Source organism: Macrotis lagotis, chromosome X (genome assembly GCF_037893015.1).
Source record: "Macrotis lagotis isolate mMagLag1 chromosome X, bilby.v1.9.chrom.fasta, whole genome shotgun sequence".
In the NCBI taxonomy this organism is placed as follows: Eukaryota; Metazoa; Chordata; class Mammalia; order Peramelemorphia; family Peramelidae; genus Macrotis; species Macrotis lagotis.
The window spans coordinates 549,477,041-549,496,191 of record NC_133666.1 but is presented as its reverse complement, the minus strand read 5'-3'; the positions used below and the strand labels follow the sequence as shown (position 1 = coordinate 549,496,191).

Here is a 19,151-nt window from a genome sequence, read left to right as displayed (position 1 = left end):
TTTTCCAGTGGTCAGTTTTGCATACTTGCTCTGGATTTTGGAAATCAAATTATATTTAGTCTTTTACATGAAAAGTTGGCCTTATCTCCACATGACTATTTTTTCCCACTTTGGTCTGAAGCATTGAGGGCAGGGCACAGTTGGATGCAGGACAGCAGATTTGATGACTTGGCCTGTCAACTCCTAGGTTACCTCATTACTCAGAAAGGGTAGTGATTGGAATTTTGTTGATAGATTGGCTTATGCTCATATGTATATGGGGAGAATCCAGCTTTCTCTTCCAGATTCACATTTGCTCAATGGAGCTAACAGTAGCAAAACATAACTTTTGATTGGAATAGTTAGTACCTTTAAAACTCACAGAGGATAGATCTGTTCAACTCTGCAGAAATGTTTCTGTGACTACCAAGGCCATCAGTCAATTATTTTGCTTTTCAGCCAAGGTCAGAAGGTACATTGGACTTAGATCTAACTGGAATCTCCAAGAAGGCAACCCAATAAATTAGAATCAGGACTGTACTGTAATTTTAAAATAACACTATTAGAAACAATCAAAGGGTGCTCACTTCGGCAGCACATATACTAAAATTGGAACGATACAGAGAAGATTAGCATGGCCCCTGCTCAAGGATGACATGCAAATTCGTGAAGCATTCCATATTTTTATGTTATTTCTCTCTTATCACACTCAATTTGGATCAATGTACAACATGGAAACAAAATAAAGACTGACAGATTGCTTTCTGTAGGGGGAGGGAAGTAAGATTGGGAGAAAAATTGTAAAACTCAAATAAAATCTTTAATAAAAAATAAAAAAAGAAACAATCAAAGGATAGATAAAAATATAACTAACTTGGTTGGGGCGGGGGGAGGACAGGCAGGGAAGAAGGAAGGCACTGATGACTGAGGCCCAAGCAGTCCTAAGTGGGAAAATTTTCTAACTGTTGCAGGATAGTTATATAGTCCTGGCTAAAAACTGAAATTGGAATTTTTAGTTAGAGGTTGTGGAGGATTGCTATGAGAGAGGACAAAAAAGCTTTCTTATTATTTATAGCAATAGGTGATTGCTTATGTCTCTTCTTCTTCTTCAATCTCATGGTCAGGGTTGGAGAAGAGGGAAGGGAGCAATTATGATTATTCTGTAGATATCAGTGGCCAATACATATCAAAGACTAGAGAAGATGTCACACCAACATGTCACTCTGCCTCTGTACCACTGATTATGAGAAGGATATTTGGATCCTTTTCATCCTCTGGCTATAACCCAATTTCATTGCTGGGATAATAAATTATAAAAAGTATTCTTTAATTTTTTTTTATGGGAAGATTGCACACTCTTATCTTCTCAGACCAAAGACATCATTAGATAGAGGGGTGAAGTAGCCAGTTCAACTCTTCCTTCCTTGGCAAAACAAATGAGCACAAATCCCAGACCACGTGGTTCCAGAGAAATGTTTTAAATACCTTGTTACTTAGAAAGCACATTTTATACTCAGCGTTAAAACTGTCATGGCTTATTCCACTGAGGGGTCTGTGGAAAGGAAAGCCAGCTCTTTAGTTTGTTCTCAGTGAGCCAGCCGATCAGGTTAGATTGGGTTCACTTCCAAGCATGACCCCTTCTGTATTTTATTAACATTCTCTCCATGTTTTCATTGATAAAGAAGCAAAATTGATATGACAGCCTTCAGTCCATTGACAATCTGGAGTTTTCCAGTTCCATTTATCTACTTCAAATCAACAAGAACAAGGAGAGTACATTGAAGGATAGAATTTGTTCCTAGCTCTGGCCTTCCATGGGTTTTCCCCCCCTTTCCCCCTCAAGGTCTTCTCTCTAATCCCTCCCTGGGTTATTTTCCCCTCCCTTTACAGCCAAGGTCTTTTCCTCAAGAAAACATAACTTTTGTCTGCTCTATAGAATCTAAGATTGATTGTCAACATTAGAATGATATGTATATAGTGCTAAAGGAGTCCTGAAAATGTTAGAATCTCTAATTAATGCTTGTTGAACTGAATGGAATGAAACAAATTGGCATTTGTTTTTTCTTAGAATTAGAGCATGTTAGAGTTGGAAAGTACCTTAAAATTACTTTGACGTAGGGTAGGGGCAGCTAGGTGGCTCAGTGGATAGAGCACTGGCTCTGGAGTCAGGAGCACCTGAGTTCAAATCTGGCCTCAGACACATAATAATTACCTAGCTGTGTGGCCTTGGACAAGCCACTTAACCCCATTGCCTTGCAAAAAACTAAAAAAAAAAATAATACTTTGGTGTAATCCCTAAGAAAATTTAGGTGAAATATGTCTTCAAATATTTGAAGGACCATAACATTGAAGAAAGATGAGTCTTACTGTACTTGCTCTCAGAGAGTAAAACTAGAAGCAATGGGTAGAAGTCTCATAAGAACTCTTAACTGGGGGAAATCCTAATCATTAGAGCAATCTCAAAACTACAAAGGAGATAAAGGACTGTCTCTGAGTCTTCAAGTCAAAGTTGCAGGACGATTAAGTAAATAATAGAGGGTAATCTTTTTTTTTATTTAGGTATAGTTTGAATTAGATGATCTCTGATGGCCTTCAAGCTCTAGTTCTATGAACCCCCATACCAATGGAATTAAGTAATTAACCTAAAGTCTCAGTTTGTTTTATTATTAGAGTTGAAATGGAGCTCAGTTCTCCTAACTCCTAGACTGATTTTTTCCATTTGAAGCAGAATATACACTTTAATTGATTATGTCACCATTCAGTAGTTTCAGTTTATCTTATAAATATGTTGTTGGTATGGAAGGTTTGTATGCTGTGTCTTCTTCCATTAGAATGTAAGCTCCTTGAGGGCCAGAATTCTATTTTTGCCTTTCCTTTGACTCTCCAACACTTTAGTACAATGAATAACAAAGAGAAGGCATTTAATAAACAGTCATTGACTTCTTTCAGAAAAGATAATTTTTGTTATAATTCAATATATTTTGATTAACTTAAAAAAACAATAGCTAGGGGCTGCTAGGTGGATAAAGCACCTTCCTTGGAGTCAGGAGTACCAGGGTTCAAATCTGGTCTCAGACACTTAATAATTACCTAGCTGTGTGGCCTTGGGCAAGCCACTTAACCCTGTTTGCCTTGCAAAAACCTAAAACAAAAAAACCCCAATAGCTAAATCTGTTTCACTAAAGCTTAAGAATTTGATTTTGCCTCTATTTGAGTGTTAATTTTAGTTCAAGGTGCTCTTTTTGTAGGAAGTTGCAGAATTCTAAGATTTATATATTCAGAATAAGATTAACTGCTAGTTGAGCATTGAACTGCAGCCATCAAAAGATGTCTCTACTGTCTAGTTTGGACTTTGTGTGAAGTTGATTGACTTTAGGAGAAACTTTAAATATCAAAACAAGCATTTAACAATCTGAGAATTGATTTATTTAACCCCTTCCTAAATTTAATTAGCAGAAATTTGAAATTACAAATTCAAGATAAGTCATGGATTCAATAAAAATAAGGAAACTTTGGATATCTGCAACCGGGAAATCTCACACTCATCTTTCAAACTTCTGTTCTATTTTTGCTTCTAATTGAGAAGCTCCTAGAAAATGCTTTCCCTAGCAGTAGGGACAATCCTTACCACCTACCAACATCATGATGGATATTTTAGAGAGCTGATCTTGGAGTTAGAAATCCCTGAGTTCAAGTTCTGATAACAAGACACTGTGTAACCCTGGGCAAGTGATTTAACTTCTCAGTGCTCCAGGCAATTCTCTCATGCTTCAATTTTCAGAGTAAAGGGTGTTTCCTCATGAGGAGTTTCCCTCAATCAAATAAAAAGATAAAAAAAATCATTGCAAAGTTGTTGTTTTTTAAAAACACATTTTCCAGATTTGATAAAATATTCATGTCACTTTATTATGTCCAAAGACTAACATGCTTTTCAATGGACAGTGCTTCTGATTTTATGATTTAACTCCAGTAAAACAAGATTAACTCAATAGAAATTCATTTTATAATGGCCAATTTTATAAACTCAGAGAATATATAAGTGAATATGGCCTCAGAAAATCTTCTAGTCCAACTTTCTGGAATAAATTACTTGGTGAGTATGTGTGCTATTTGTATAATCAAGAAAGTGATCTCTACCATCACCTTAGGATCATTGATTTAGAGATGGACAGGACCTCAAAGGTCATCTAGTCCTGCTTATTTTACTAGTGATATAACTGAGCTTCACCCAAGTAGTTTCAAAGATTTACTCAAGGCTACAGAGAAGGTAATCACCAAAATTGGGGTCAGAGCTCTTTTCATTGGCCCTGGAGATGTAAAGGATGGTATTGATGGAGCTGGAGTCAGGAGATCCTGAATTAACTCTTGTGTATGACATTTATTCCCTGTGGGAATAAGGGGCAAATCACTTCCTTTAGGTTCTCAGAGCAGTTTCCTCATTTATAAAAAAAAGTTGTACTACCTACCTCACGGTTTTATTGAGAGAAAAACACTTTGTAGACCTTAAAGCAAATAGAAATATTAGTTTTTATTATTATTTTATTTTTTGATTTTGATATTAATAATTAATTATTGATTGCTATATTGTTAATAATGCCAATAATGTTATTAATACTACTTATCATTAATTTATTAATAATAATAGCTAACACATGTAGCAATTATTATATACCAAGGATGTTGTTAAGCACTTTACAAGTATGATCTCATTTAATCTTCACAATATCCCTAGGAGTAAAGGGCTATTATTCCCATTTTACAGTTGAGGAAAATGAGGCCAATAGAGTTTAAGTGACTTGTCTGGGGTCACACAACTACTAAGTGTCCAAAGCTGAATTTTATCTCAAGAAGGTGAATCTTCCTGACTCCAGACCCAGCATTCTACCCACTGTACCTACCACCTAGGCAAGTCACTAGCCTGTGCAAGTCACTTAATCTGTGTGCCTCAATTTCCTCACCTGTAAAATGAGCTTGAGAAGGAAATGGCAAACCATTCCTACTATCTTTGCCAAGAAAACCTCAAATGCAGTTAAGACTGAGAAGACCTAATAACAGCAAAAAATATTAACCATACCTCTTTACATATAGTTGTTCAGTCAGTTGTCAATCTACTTTCATCATAATGGCAATCAATTCAAATTTCATCATTTCATATATAAAAACTAAGAGTCCATATGGGGAGGCAGAAAGAATGCTATCTTCTAAGTCAGGAAGACCTGGGTTCAAGACAGATCTGACTATACATGGCAGTCAACTTTACTTCTCAATGCTATCTGGAAGCTCTCAAAGACTCAAATTCCAGTATTAGAGAGTTTACTCTAGCAGGGATTTGATGAAACCAGACTTTGAAGACTTTTCTGTCTGATATGATATGTTTCCTTTGCCATGTATAGTTATCCTTGGCAATATCATAATTTTGAGTAAACATTTAATTTATATTTTTTTTGAGACTGGATCTCTCTATATCTCAAAGGTTGGAAGTACAACAGTCACTCACTCATGGACAATCCTGGTATTATAGCCATGAGAGTTTTGTTCTATTCAGTTTCTGAGTTGGCACAGTTTAATTGTCTTAGGTGGTCACCCAATCTTCACTCCGCCATCTCTAACTCCCATCCCCTCTCTTGGGTGCTCACCATATTAGTGACTTAGTATTGACAACCACATTAACTTTAGCCTTACTACATTCAGAACTTACCAGCTCAAGTGAACCAACTTGAGCTTTTCTGTACTATAGATTATAGCTGTATGCCACCACACTTGTGAGAGCATAATAACATTTTTTCTCCACTCATATCCAGCCAAAATAATATTTGAAAGCAGGGGAGGCAGATGGAAAATTATCACATAACTGGCAACGATCTGTTGTTGATAGGGTTGAATTTCTTTTATTCAAAAACTAACCTGACCCTTGTAAAAGGATAATACTCTCCAAGGGACCTTAGATCTGGCATATAATTTTGAATGCTAAAGATGCATCTATAGAGAAACTAGAAATAAATAAATAATAATATAATAAATAATATATAAATACATAACATAATAAACATATAAATATATAATAAATATAAATAGATAAATAATAATAATAATAATAATAATAATAATAATAATAATAATAATAATAAAAGGAAAGTAATTACATTTGATCTGATTGGAGCAGATGTAAAGACTTACAGTTGACAAAGTTTTTTATTTACTTTCTTCTTCAAGTGTTTTCTCTACTCTTCAGACAGAGCAGCTGCTGGCAGTTGTGTTCCTTTGGGGAACAGAGGAATATCTAAATGAACTGTCATTTTGGTTTGAAACTGGGTGGGAGGCCTGCATTATCTCATGTCAGGATAAGACTCAGCATGGTAATATAATTCAGTCCCATTTTTCAGAATGACTGTGTATTTGTATCTTTAGCATTGCTATTAAACTATATCCTTACATATTCTTAACTTAAAGCAAGTAAATTGTTCTAGGTGTTTGTACTATACTAAAAATTACCCTCAAAAATGAAATAATTTTAGATTTACACTTAACTTCCCCCCATCCCTTTCATTTAATGATCCTAAGCTGCTATTAAACACATATTTATAATAGGAGTTTTCTCCTGGTGATGGTGATTGGAACACTGTGCCATCTAGGTATTCAGGAAAGACTAGTACCTCTGATGTGAGGGTTACTGACCTCTTTTCAGGGCTACTTTCCAACTTTGATGTGCACTTGCCTCCCAAACGCCTTTGGCAGTCTATGTCTGTAGACAAATTCATTTATATGTGTGTGGATGTATGTATGTATGTATGTATGCAAATATATAAATAATCATCATCTTGGTCAATCATCATAGTATATAGTTCAATTGTTTTCTTTTTCTTTTTTGCATTTATATCATTGTACTTGTGGAATTGTTTTCTTAGTTTTTCTTCACTTTGCATCAGTTCATGTTTTCTAATGTTCCTCTGTATTCATATTTTTTCTTATAATACAGATCTGACATATGCATGGTATATTTCATAATGATTGGTTTATCCATACAGCCAATCAGTCAGCTAACATTTATATGTCATTTATATACCTTTATATTATATTATTTATATTTATATAACATTTCCTATGTATGAAACATTGTAGTAGAGTCTGGGATGACCAAGGAAGGAAAAAAAAAACATGGGTCCTATCTCTTAAAGAACCTTTATTCTAATGAAGGAGATGAATTTTAAGATAATTAAATGAACACAAAATATATGCAGAGTAAAGAGAAAGTCATCTAAGAAAAAAATAACAAATAAGGGGTGCCATACAAGTTTATTGTAGAAGATGGAACTTGAGGTCAAAGCCAGGATAACTAATAGGAAGAGAGAGAGGTAGAACATTACAGGGAGAGAGAACACCTAGTGGAAATGCAGAAATTGGAAATAGAGTATTATGTATGAATAAGGGCAGATCTCAATAGACTGACATCTATTTTCCTTTGATTCCTTTGCTACTACAAAAAGTGCTATAAATATTTTGATATATATGAAATTTTTATCATGAACATACTTTAAGTATATACCTCAGATTGAATTCTCTGAGTATATATATATATATATATATACACCTCTTAGTCACTTTGATAGCATGATTCCAATTTGTTTTCCAGAATGCTTGAAACAATCATCCATGGCACCAAAAGTGAATTAATATGCCCATCTTTCCACAACTCCTCCAACACTGTTCATTTCCTTCTGCTGTCATCTTTGCTAGTTTGCTGCATATGAGCTGAAACTCCAAGTTGATTAGATCTATATTTCTCTTATTATTAGTGATTTAGAACAAGCTTTAAGATGATTGTTAATAGTTTTCATTTCTTGAGAACATTTTATTAATACCTTTGCATTACTTATCAACTGGGAAATGTCTTTTGCTCATATATTTATGCTTATTGTTTATATATCTTGAATTTCAGACCCTTATCAGAAATAAGTGAATGAATGGAAGATTTACTAAGTGCTAACTATGTGTAAAACATTGTAGTAAGCCCTGGGGGCAAAAAAGAAAAATATAATGTTTCCTTCACTGAAAGAGCTCAAATTCTAATGTAATTATATATTGATATAAATGTTCCAATTGACTATTTTCTTTCTTAACATAATTGTATTACTTTTGTTCATGCAAAAAGTTTTCATTTTCAAGTAATCAGAATTATATATTTTAAAAATCAAATATTTCCCCTTTTTTGGTCAAGAATTTATTCTTTATTTATAGTTGTGAATTGTAATTGATCTGATCTTCAGAATTTTTAATGGTATAATTTTTAACATTTATGCCATATCCCTGTGTTTTTTTTGACAAAACCATTCCTCTTTGATGATCTCTTCCCTTTGCATACATTCTTTCCAGTAACTAAGTATAGAACTTTGCATGTGGTAAACACTTAATAGGTGTTTTTCACTCATTCATTGTGGTAGATGGTAAAAAATGTTTGTCTAAACCTTATTTCTGCAACATTGCTTTACAGGTTTCCTAGCAATTCTTGTGAAAAAATAAATTCTTCCTCAGGAAATTAATATTTTAGGGTCCTTTCCATTCTGTTACATTAATTTACTTTTTCTTTTTTCAACTATGTCTAAAGATTACCACAATTTTGTTTCAACAATCAATACCTTTGTTGGTGAGAATTAGAATTGCAATGGCAGTTATCCTCACTGTTTTCTTTATCTTTTAAAAAATGAAATTATCATTTATGTAAGTCAATAATTTATCAAAATGTAAAGGGTACTCCCATAGATGTTTCAATAGTTGAAATCTATTTTTAATAACTTTCTGCTAGGTTTGGTATATACTTTACAAACTCATTATTCATTTCCTTATTTGAGTCTCTTTATATACTCCTTGTAAAATTGTTTCCTTTTTTTTCTTCCTTTTATTCTTATCCAGATGCTCTTTATCATGCTTCCCTCTTCAAGCTATTGGATTTCTTTACATGAGTAAATGTCCTTAATATATTCTCTGTTGCCTTTTAAAAATTATTCGTTTTAAAGAAGGTATGCCTTTTGATAGCCATATTCCAGTCATAAGTCCCAAGACTCAATGATAGGATTAAGGTTAAATTTACCTTCTTGTGTAAAGATTTCATGTTCACCTCACTTATTAATTATATTTGGTATGTGGTTTTTCTTTCCTGACTTTTTTTTAAAGATATAATTTCCTGTGAAGTATTGGTCCTCTCCACTGATAATCTTTTTTTCAAATGTCATATTAATCCATATGGCAACCAAAGACAGCATAATTTTATAAATATGATTTTTTTGAGTAAAACATTGAGAGTTCTTACACATGAAGATAGTGGAAGATTATGAGGAGTCCATCATAAAACAGTAAGAAGCAGTGTATGGAAAAGTAAACTTACAGAAAGTTTGTCAAAAGACCCAACTATGCTAGATCGTCCCAAGGACATTTAAGGATGAAACTGAAGGGAGCTTAATGAACAGATGAAAAATGCTAAAGATCTGTAAATATTCCTATAAGAAACTTTTCTTCATTAATGACAGTGGAGGTTCCATCCTTGAACTCTAGAACAACAGTCCTGAATTATTGAATGAGTATGTAGAAAAATCACTAAAGAAAAGAAAGATGAAAACAGCAGCTGAATCAGAGAAAGTCTATGTAGGAGGACATAAGTCAAGATAGTACAATAGAAGGAAGCAATGCAGCTCAACCTTGCATCCACAAAACTCCAAACAACCTAGAAACTCCTGATTAGATACATTTGGGGGCAAATGAATTACCCAAAGTCACACAGACTGGATTTGAACTCAGATCCTCCTGACTACAAGACTGGTGCTCTATCCACTGTACCATCTAGCAGCATTTTAAATTGAATTCTGATGAGAAATTTCAGAAAGAGTCACAGGAATCCTTTAACTAGCCCAGATAAGCATGGTAAGACAGAAATGTTTACTGACATTGGGGACCAGGGTTGGGTCCAGGGATATGTAGAAGGAGAGCTTACTCTATTTCTTAGGCAAAGACTATACATGGTTTCTCAAATTCAGGATCTAGCCTAGCCTACAGAAGAATAAGGCAAGAATCCTAGATTAAAGGAAGCCTGCAGGTCTGTTACTCTGAACCAGCAGAACTTCCCAGCTGACTGATAGGGATTGCATTCACCAGCATTCTAACGTGGCTTAGACTAAATCTCAGGCCAGGAATTGGTATTCAAAAGCCAGTAGCAGTAGCTGCAGTAGCTGTGTGAGAAGAGTCTCACTTCCAATATCTCTTCCAGCCTGCAGAGAAATATCCAAGATCAGACCAAGGGGAAGCCTACAATTCTGCCACCCTGAACCAACAAAGCTTTCCAGCTGACTGATAGGGAATGAGTGTAGTAGAAGTCCACTGTCACTCAGACCCAAACCCAGGTCAGAAACTTACAGGCCCCTTTAAAGACCACTTTAGGAACAATGAAAGTTTGCAATCTCTTACTCTGGTCTTTAGATCTTAGAAAAAATCATAATGTCCAAAACTCCCAGAAAACAGCAACAGGACCAACCTAGATCTTTTCTCTAAAAGCATAGCAGACCCAGCTCCAAAATCAAATCAGGAAGTAGGATAGGTGAATTAGTAGACTAAAAAGAACCCTTCCCCACCGTAACCAATTCTTATGGTGATAGGAATACTCAAAACATAAACTCAGAAAAGAAAACAATGACTCTAAAACTTCTATAAACAATACCCCAAGGAAGACTACTACTTGAGCACAAAGTCAGCTAGAAATCCCCAAAGGAAACAAGAAGTTTTTTTAAGCGTTTATAATGTTCTCATAAGTGAATTGAGAGCAACTGAGTCAACAACAGGAAAAAAAAGTGAAAATGAGGCAGGGAACAAATCAGAAAGGAAATTGAGTGTGGCATAAGAAGTACAGAAGTTTGTCCAAGGAATAAACTTCCTCAAAATTAGAATGGACCAAATAGAAGCCACCGACTCTAGGAGACAATAAGAAATACAAACATTTTGTGTGATGACAGTTATTGAAACTGTACATCACACCTACTTACTGACAGTGGATCAAACACAGTATAAAAAGTAGAAATTGGATCTCTGTAGAGGGCTAAGGGAACTATCTAAAGATATTTATAGGGGAGTAAGGTGGAACAATGGATAGGGTACTAGTCTGGAACCAGGAAGACTCAATTTTCTAAGTTCAAATCCAGTCTCAGACACTTATAACTGTGTTATCCTCTATAAGTCACTTAACCCTATTTACTTCAGTTTCCTTATCAATAAAATGAGCTGAAAAAGGAAATTGTATCTCTGCCTAGAAAACCTTAAATGATGGGCCCTACTAAAATGATTCAACAGCAACAAAATCTATGTCATATGATTGTTTAGGGAAAATTATCTATAGAAAGATAAGTTTATGATGGTATTCAAGATCAGTTCAATGCTTCTTGAAGTTATAAGATAGTTTTTCATAAGGAGAGTGTACTTATTAATCAATGCAACTATGCAAGAAAATGGTACACTGTGCAACATATCCCTTCAGTTTGTAAAATTTTTGCACCCACCAAATACCTAGCAAAATATCAGTAGTGGCCAGAAATAAATGAACTTTAGAAGCTTTCTGTGACAAATCTTAATGCTACAAATATAGACTTGAAAATAAACTGTACTAGAACTGATAATTATCACTGACCAAACTATTGCCCACAATCACCCGGACATAGCAGTGAACCATAAAAATTTACTGTAAGAGAAATGTTATTAATAGACATTGTCATACCACATACTCATAATCTCTAAACTATGCAGAATGAACAACTTTCAAAATAAAGGAATATAGTCCAAGAAATCAAAACCATGTGGGAACAGAATGAGGTACCTATCGTCCATATCATCCTGCCTGCTTTGGAATTTGTCCCAAATAGGCTTTCAGTGATTCTATAGACAATGACCATAGATCTCAAAGCTTTTATTCAGTTACAAAAAGTTATTTTATCTGTTCATACAATAGTCCATAAAACATTAAATTAAAAAGATAATAGTAAGATAGTGATTTGTCCCAGATTTCTATTTGAACTCCATCAAAAAGATGAAAATTACATAAATAATAATGATGATTAGAATAATAGTAATATTCTTGCATTTATGTACTGCTTTAAAATATGTAAGAATGCTTTATTTTATAGGCTTTTGTTCCAAAGTCACTTCCAGATATAGCATCCCATTCACCCAAAGAGTATTTCCTTGTAACAAAGAAGTAGAAATATTTGCAATTAGTCTATTTGGAGATAAGTCTGACACCATTCATTCTGTTCACAGAATCCCCTACCTTTCTCATCTCTGGAGATTGGCCATAATAATTGCCTGACATTTCTATTTGTTTTAATGTTCTTTTCATTTTCCTTTTTGAGAAAATTCATTTTTTTATCTTCTTTGTGTGTATGTGTGTCTGTGTGTGCGTGCTTACTATATTCTTTACATATTCTTAACTTTAGAGTGAGAGGGATCTTAGAGGAAATCTAGTCCAAGAAATTTTCATTTTGAGGTTAAAGAAAATGAACCCAGGGGATTAATATCACACAGTAAGTGTCAGAGAAAGGCATTGAACCCAACTTCTGGGATGGCAGAGTCAGTGATCTTTCCATTCTATCATATTACCATCCCATACACTCTACTAATAGTCCATATGTTTCTTTCAATTCCTTATATTTGATGTTTCTTACAGCACAATGATGTTTTTTAAAAACAGATACTGATATTTCACTAACAATGTATAATTTGGAAATTATTTTGCACGCAATATCTCATTTGAGCTTTATAATGAGACAGATATTCATCTTATCCCACCATCTATTCTTTCAATCCATTCATTCATTTATATCGGACCTGTGCTTTCAGCACAACAAGGAAACCCAGTGAGGATCTTCTTTTTTTTTTTTTAAACAAAGGGCAAAGACTTTTACCTTTATTTTTTAAAATTTTTTTAATATTTATTCTCATTTTGTACAAATGTTTTTAACATTAATAAAATATTCTTGTTTAAGAGTAAATAAAATACCCCCTCCCCCCATAAATATAGACTTGCTTGAGTGATAAAGGGGAGAGAAAAAATTAAAATTAAAAAAAATAGTAATAATTGTAGGTATGGCCAGGTGGCACAATGGATGGAGCACCAGCCCTGGAGCCATGAGCACCCGAGCCCACATCCGGCCCATAGACCCAACAATCACCCAGCTGTGTGACATGCAAGCCACCCAAACCCCACTGCCCTGCAACCCACCCCCCCCAAAAAAGAAAAAAAAAGACACAAAATAAAATAAAATAGTAATAATAGTAAGGGTGGTTGGGTGGCGGTCAGAGCATTGGCCTTTGAGCCAGGATCACGTGGGTCCAAATCCGGTCTCAGACAACCAACGATCATGCTGCTATGCGTCTCCAGGCAGGCCACCCAGCCCCATTTGCCCTGCACACCCCCCTAAATAATAATAATAAAAAATGTGCTTCAGTCTTTGTTCCAGCGCCAACAACTCTGTCACGGGTGGATCACATTCTTTAGGATAAGTCCATCGCAAAAGTTACTTCCATATTTTTCCACCATTGCCATTGCTGATCACAACTCCCTCCTTTCTTATTTCTCCACTACCATGTAGTATATTTTCTTTCTCCTTTCACTGACTCTGCTGTAGGGTATCTGAGTGGCACAGCAGACAGATCCCTGGTCCTGGGACCAAGAGGCCCTGAGCCCCCCCTACCACCCCTTAGGCCCAGCAGCCACCTGGCCCTATGGTCCAGGACAGGCCATCCAATCTCAGCCCCTTGCAAGAAGTAAAAAAGAAAATGTGTTATATCTGACCACTCTCCCCCAATGGTCCATCCTCTCCTCCATCACTCACATCCCCCCTTCCCTCTGTCCCCCTTCTCTCCTTCTTACTCTAGATGGCTATACCCCATTGAGTATATATGCTGTTTACTCTCCTAGCCACCTCTGATGAGAGCAAAGATTCCCTCATTCCCCCTTGCCTTCCCCCTTGCCTTCCCCCTTCAATATCATTGCAATAGCTCATTGTTATAAAGAAAAATCTTATTATATGAAATAACTTGGCCTATTCCCCCCCTCTCCTTTTTCTTTCTCCCTTTACATTTCCCTGTTTTTCTATTGACTCCATTTTTACACCATATTTTATCTTCGAATTCAGCTTTCTCCTGTGCTTCAACCATAAAAGCTCCCTCTACCTGGTCTATTAACTGAGGTTAATATGAGTATTATCAGTGTCATTTTTCTAAGTAGGAATACATGCAGTTCATCATCATTAAGTCCCTCATATTTTCCCCCTCTCCTCCAGTCTCTATGCTTCACCTGAGTCCTGTATCTGCAGATCAAACCTTCTGTTCAGCTCTGGCCATTCCAAAAGGAACATTTGAAATTCCCTGGTTCATTGAAAGTCCATCTTTTTCCCTGGAAGAGGACATTCAGCCTTGCTGGGTAGTTCATTCTTGGTTGCATTCTAAGCTCTTTTGCCTTCTGGTATATTATATTCCAAGCCCAAGAGCTTCCAATGTAGTTGCTGCTAAGTCCTGTGTGATCCTGACTGCAGCTCCACGATATTTGAACTGTGTCCTTCTGGCTGCTTGTAATATTTTCTCTTTGACTTGGGAGTTCTGGAACTTGGCTATAATATTCCTAGGGGTTGGTTTTTTGGGATCTCTTTCTTGGGGGAGGGGATTAGTGGATTCTCTCCATTTCTATTTTGCCCTCTGCTTCTAGAATATCAGGGCAATTTTCCTGTAGTAATTCTTTGAAAATGATGTCAAGGCTCCTTTCCTGATCATGACTTTCAGGTATTCCAATAATTTTTAAATTATCTTTCCTAAGTTTGTTTTCCATATCAGTTGTTTTTTCAATGAGATATTTCACATTTTCTTCTAATTTTTCATTTTTTTGGTTTTTGAAGTATTGATTCCTGATTTCTGGTAAATTCATCAAGCTCCCTGAATTCTATTCTTTGTCTGAAGGATTTGTCCTCCTCAGAGAGTTTTCTTATCTCTTTTTCCATCTGGCCAATTTTGCTTTTTAAAGCATTCTTCTCCTCAATAACTTTTTGAACTGTTTTATCCATTTGACCTAAGCTGGTTTTTAGCATGCTATTTTCTTCAGCATTTTTTTGGATTTCCTTGACTAAGCTGCTAACTTCATTTTTGTGTTTTTCCTGCATCTCTCTCATTTCTTTTCCCAGTTTTTCTTCTAACTCCCTCATTTGATTTTCAAAGTCTTTTTTGAGCTCTGTCATAGCCTGAGCCCAATTTCTGTTTTTCTTGGAGTTTTTAGATGCAGGAGCTTGTGCTTCCTCATCTTCAGACTGAGTGTTTTGATCCTTCTTGGGCTCATTTGCAAAATATTTCTCAATGGTGTTCCTCTTTTTTCTCTGCTTGCTCATTTTCCCAGCCTAAACCTGGTTTTGGGGTGCTTCCTGAGCTTTTGGGACACTCCCACAAGGGTCTCAGTGCGTGAGGCTCTGTCCTCCCTCCTGGTCTGTGAATGACCATATGCGCCCCCCTCTGCCACGGGGCTGAGGTGGGGGGGGCCCTGTTGTTCTATGGGGGGGGGCCTAGACTGGGATCAGGATCTGAATGTGGTCAGAGCCCCAGAGTCCTGTTCCAGAGGCAGAGGACAGAGCTCTGCAGTCTCTCTCTTCACTCCCCTCCCTCAGCTTAATGGGCTCATGCCCTGGGGGCTCCTGCTTACCAGCTCCACCTGCTTCTGTTTCCTGGATCTGTTTGCTGTGTGCCCTGAGGGCTGGGCTCCACATGCTCACTCTGGCAGAGGTTCCCCCACTGTTCCCCCACTTTGTGCCTGGTGCTCCCTGGGGTGCAGCTCAGGAGACTCCCCCACTGCTGTGAGCTGCAGCTCCCAGCGCCCTAGGGCTGCCTCTGGGAGGCTGAAGTTCTTTGGCTCTGGTGGGCAGCTCCTCCATCCCTGGGGAGCAGAGCCTTTCTGCTCTTTTCCAGGTTACCTTGAGTAGGAGAACTGCCTCTCTGGGTCCCTATGCGGGTTCTGTCTCTCGAAAATTTAGTTAGAGTCCTTAGCCTAGTGAGGATCTTCTAATAATGTTTTCTTTAAAAATTTATAACCATAGGGATTTGTCTGGAGTATGGACTAGTTAAATGACTTATCTGAGATCAATCAATTCAGCAACTTGGAACAATGGAAAGAGAACTGTTTGGTCAAAGAGTCATGAAAACCTCTGTTCAAGTTCACCTCTGATTCATTTTACAATGGAAAAAACTGAGATTCAGGGAGGGTCACTTGCCTGGAGTCTTATAGCTTACAGTGAGTACCTAAGGATGGAATAGGATCTCATTTTTTTTAACATCAACTGCCAACTGCTTTCAAGGTTCAGATGTCACTTGCTAATGATGCCTTTCCATAGTTTCATCTAGTCATTAGTTACTTCTTCAAATTATTTTGTGCTGCCTCAGGTGCTTTCATGTTGAATGTTGAATCACTTAGCAGAATATTAGTTACTTAGAATTGCTTCATTTTTATTTTTTTATAGCCCCAGCACCTATCACAACGGATGTGCTTAATAAGAAGGTTATGGTTATTGTTGTTATTGTTTGTTCTTCCTTCTCTAAGAGGACCATCACACCAAGATGAGATGCCATAGACACGCTAATGAACTGGACTTAAATGAGGGAGGATTGGGCTAAATCAGCTATCTCACTTTTTTCTCCAGAGTCATTTGGGTCCAGTGGCCAGATATGGATAAGATGACTAGAGATTACACTGAATGCAATGGGAGACATTGGCCTTTTTAAGCTGGTGTCTTTGACAACTTCCAGTTTGACTGAGGTGAGGTCCGTTCAATATTTAAGACTGGTAAGAAGGAAATAAGTGACCTCTTTAACCCAATCAATAAAAAGATAAAAGAAAGAAGGAAAAAAGTCAAGATCTCCCATTAAACCCAGGGCACCTCCAGACATCCTGATTTATATTTGGCCACAGCATGCAGATGACTTCGGAGAAGAAAATGAGGCCAGTAACTTTTCATAGCCCCCCCCTCCCCAATTCAATTCACTTAATGTCATTGTCCTCAGACTGAAGGACAACAACAACAACCAAAGTAGGAGCTGCCCCACTGCTGGCCAGTTGGGCCACACAGCTCTTTTCTCCCCTCTTCTTCTGTCCTCCCTTCTCCTCTGTTTTCTTCTCTTTTTCTCTGCTCTCCTTCCTTTCTGTTCACAGAGAATAAGAAGTCTTCCCTTTACCTGCAGGTGCTCTGCCCAAAGGAATGTAAATTTTGATCACTGCAACCTGGCAAGATATCTTGGATTTTGCAGGCTTCAAATCACTGTGGCCAACAACAGGTCCCAGACCAAACTTAACTTGCTCAGTTTTAGAGTCCAGGTTTACTTAGAGTGAATGTAAATAGAAATTGTTTCCATTTTGGTCAGGAATACTAAGAAGAGGAAGGAAGGGAGGAAGGAAGGAAGGAAGGAGGGAAGGGAGGGAGGGAGGGAGGGAGGGAGGGAGAGAGGGAGGGAACAAAGGAGAAGAGGTATGAAGAAAGAATGGAAGGAAATAAGCATTTATTAGGGACCTACTATGTATAAAGCACTGTGCTAAGTGTTTTTAATTGCTATTGAATTGCTATTCTGATTCTTCTAAAAGGCAAGATAGTCATTTTTTTCCCTCCCAATGATCCCTTACATATTTAAAATCTTTTTTTAACTTTAAATCTTTTGTCCTTGTCTTCAGGGATTGTTCTAAAGCCACAGGCTCTCATGCCTCCCCCTTCTACAGTGATTTGATCTCTCAAGGATGAATGAGAACAACCAAAGGGATTGCACCATGACCCCCCCCCCCCCCAGAGATGACTACAAGAGACAGTGGCAGCCTTCTCTGGGACCTACAATGGCTTGGAAACTACTTCTTGGCCATTTAGACTTTTAGTGTAATTCCTAATACTGTTTAAACCTTTCGGTGAACTCGGATCTAATGTGTTCTTGTGATCACTGCCACTCTCCCTGACTCACCCCCCCACCCCCACCCCCCATTCCCATTCCAGCAAGCCGTTTGGCACCTGAAGATTGGCCATGAGAAAGGGAGAGGAAAGGAAAAATTGGCATGCTGTGGTCCAAGAGGACATGAATGTAAATTTTCTTCATTAAAACAAACTTCAAATTGTTGGCAACCCCATAAAAGAGACCAGTTAAAACTGTCTAGGGGCAGTTTTACTTTGTGTTTGGGTTATTAATATGGGATTTTACATGACTTTTTATTAAGAAACACATGATACATCAGTCCTTTTAACACTAAGGAGAAAAAAAATTTCAAGAAGAAACATTCCAAGAGCTAATATAATGTAAACTTGTGCTATATTTTACATTTTACAGGAAAACAGATTACCAAAATATTGCTAATGTTCATTGACAATGTTTTTCTTCAATTAGAAAAGACTGGTCTTTTTAAAGAGAAAAAACTCTTTCAGTAAAGAAAAGGCCATGTGGGGACAAATATAAATTAGGATATGTGATACTATATTTTAAAAGTGTTTTACTGCTTCATCAAATGAGATATTTGTAAAGTGTCTGGCACATAGGAGATTCTTAATAAATACTTGCTCTATTTTCCTTCCCCTTGTGGAGTTTAAAAACATGATGTCTGTCATCTCCAAATTTTTTCTGCAGAGAAATGAAGACTAGTGAAATGTGGCATCTATTTTTGATTGTTATTTTGGAATCATCATTTGGTACCTCTCCTGGTGGCATAGATTGTACAATGATGCTGAAACATGGCAAATTTCAGGTAAGAAAGAATGTCAAGAACAGAATTCTTGGAAGTAGGTGAAGCATCTTTCTCAGATGTGTCTTGCTCCTCTGAGGATGCTGTGGTTATTTGGGAAATACTTCCCTACTTTACAGATATTGTACATCAACCTAGATATAGTAATGTAGAAATTGTTGAAAACTAAGGACTTTACTCAGAGAGTATAAAGAAGACTGTCAGTTAGTGATGGTTGCCTTTTAGGGGCAGAACCAAGATGGTGGAGTAAAGGGAATATGTTTATTGAGTGCTCCCAACATTCTTCTTTAAATAACACTTAGAAAGAGCTTCAAGTTAAATTCTAAGTGGAATAACTAACAAAAAGTAAGGGGAAGCCATCTTTCTTGTCCTCAATAATTTAGAAGGACAAAAAGAGATG

General features: G+C 36.7%; 1 non-coding gene across 1 annotated transcript; it reads left to right on the top strand.

Annotated features, from left to right (window-relative positions):
• Positions 1-558: 558 nt before the first annotated feature.
• On the top strand, positions 559-665 carry LOC141503890 (U6 spliceosomal RNA). Its single transcript, XR_012473170.1, has one exon. It is a non-coding gene; the product is annotated as a U6 spliceosomal RNA (small nuclear RNA).
• Positions 666-19,151: the final 18,486 nt, after the last annotated feature.